Genomic DNA, 2,291 nt, shown 5'->3' with positions numbered 1-2,291 from the left:
CACCATTTTATCCATTTATTTTGAAAATTTAAAGTTTTGGCCGTGCCGCATGGCATGTGGGATCTTAGTTTCCTGACCAAGGATCGAACCCACACCCCCTCTCTGCCTTGGGACCATGGAGTCTCTTAACCCCTGGACCACAAAGGAAGTCTTGAGATTTACCATCTTTAGGGGAACAATTCAGTGACATTTAATATATTCATGACGTTGTGCGAGGACCATCCCTATCTAGTTCTAGAACATTCACCCCAAAAGGAAACCCCATGCCCACTATCAGTCACTCCTCAGTCCCCCGACCCAACCCCTAATAATCTGTACTCTCTACTCTGCCTTCTGTCTCTGGATCTGCATGTTCTGGACATTTCATAGAAACCGATCACATATTATGTGGCCTTTTGTTTCCGGTTTCTTTCACTCAGCATGGTGTTTTCAGGGTTTGGTCATATTGTAGCGTGTTTCAGTGCTTCGTTCCTTTTTACAGCCGAGTAACACTTCGCTGTGTGGCTGGATCCTATTTAGTTCATCCACTCGTTTGTCAGTGGACATTGGGATTGTGTCCTCCTTTTGGTGATTGTGAATAGTGCTGCTCAGAGTACTCACTTATAAGTTTTGAACTCCTGTTTTCAATTCTTCAGGGGCTCCGCCTAAGTGTGGAATTATGGGATCCTATAGAAACTCTACATTTAATCTTCTGAGGAGCTGCCAAGCTGTTTTCCATGGGGTTGCTCCATACTCCAGCCTTTCTGCCAGCTGATCTGGGCCAGTGTCTTTAAAAGCCATGATCTTCCCCCTCACCTGGCAAACACACTGAGGTGAGCCTTGGGTACGGCTCTTGATGTCCACAGGTGTGAGGCGGAATCCTGAGAACAGAGCAAACAGAGGGAAGGCAGGGAGAAGTTAAGGGGTCTTTGAGGTGAGATCTGATGTAGCTTTTCACGAAGAAGTTAGACCCTGGGGGCACAAAATCCAAAGCGTGATGTGATTTTTTTTTTGTAGGAACCTAACGGATAAAATTGCAAAGCATGATGTGATTTTTGTAGAAAACATAATATATAAAATGTAAGCAGATCCCCTACATGCAAAGAGAGAAGGGTCTGCTCCAAACTGCCTGAGTCACGGGGAAAGTGGTGGGGGTGGGGCAGAAGCTCTTCCCATCCCTTCCCCAGCCACCTGCCTGGGCACAGCAGAGTGCACGCCTATGCAGTTTGAAAAGAAAACCCACTGAAGAACATTCAAAGGAAGTAAAAATGACGAAGCGTGTGCCGGCGTCAATTGTCGGTCTTTGTTTCAGAGGCAGCTGCACTCTTAGGAGAAAAAAGAACCAGATGAGAATCTAGACAGTTTCTTCCCGTGTCAAATAGGTGATTAAACAGCACTTCCTCCAGGACTGCTGTTTGTAAGCTACCACAAAAGTCCCTCCAGCATCTTCCTGACACCATCTTGGTAGCTAGCCCCTGTCCATCTCTGTTGGTTCACGCACTCATTCATTCATTCACTCATTCATTCATTCACATATTCATTGATTCATTCATCACTAATTCATTCATTCATTCACTCACATATTCATTCATTCACGCATTCATTCATTCACACATTCCTTTGCTTACTCATTCACTCACTACACATCTGAGAAACTGCTCCTTCCTGGTGGAACTTTCCATCCAAGATCTAAAACCACAATGAAATTACAGCCTGCAGTCAGTGATTTGAAGGAAGCTTCCCAGCTAGCTCAGCTGATAAAGAATCGATTCCTGGGTCAGAAGATCTGCTGGAGAAGGGATAGGCTACCCACTCCGATATTCTTGGGCTTTCCTTGTGGCTCACCTGGTAAAGAATCCGCCTGCAATTCGGGAGACCTGGGTTCAATCCCTGGATTGAGAAGATCCCCTGGAGAAGGGAAAGGCTACCCACTCCAGTATTCTGGCCTGGAGAATTCCATGGATTGTATAGTCCATGGGCTTGCAAAGAGTCAGACACGACTGAGCAGCTTTGACTTTCACTTTCCCAAGGTACAGAGAAAGGGCTGTACTGGAGCCCGTCTGGGAAGGATGAATAAGAGCAAGCAAGGCAGAGAGAACGGCATGTAAAAAGGTCCTGAAGTATAAATGTGAAAGGGGAGGGAGATAAAGAGAAGGGGAAGGCTGAGGGTGAGAGGTGTCTAGGGTGGGGGATAAGTATAGATTTTGTCCTAAGACAATGGGGAATCATGGGAGGCTTCAGAGCACAGCAGGGGCATAGCCCTATTTATGCTTTTTTAAATTGTTGTAAAAGTTACACAACATAAAAGCTAC

This window comes from Bos mutus, chromosome 7, assembly GCF_027580195.1.
Source record: "Bos mutus isolate GX-2022 chromosome 7, NWIPB_WYAK_1.1, whole genome shotgun sequence".
In the NCBI taxonomy this organism is placed as follows: domain Eukaryota; kingdom Metazoa; phylum Chordata; class Mammalia; order Artiodactyla; family Bovidae; genus Bos; species Bos mutus.
The sequence above is the reverse complement of the archived record's forward strand: the minus strand, read 5'-3'. Positions refer to the sequence as shown.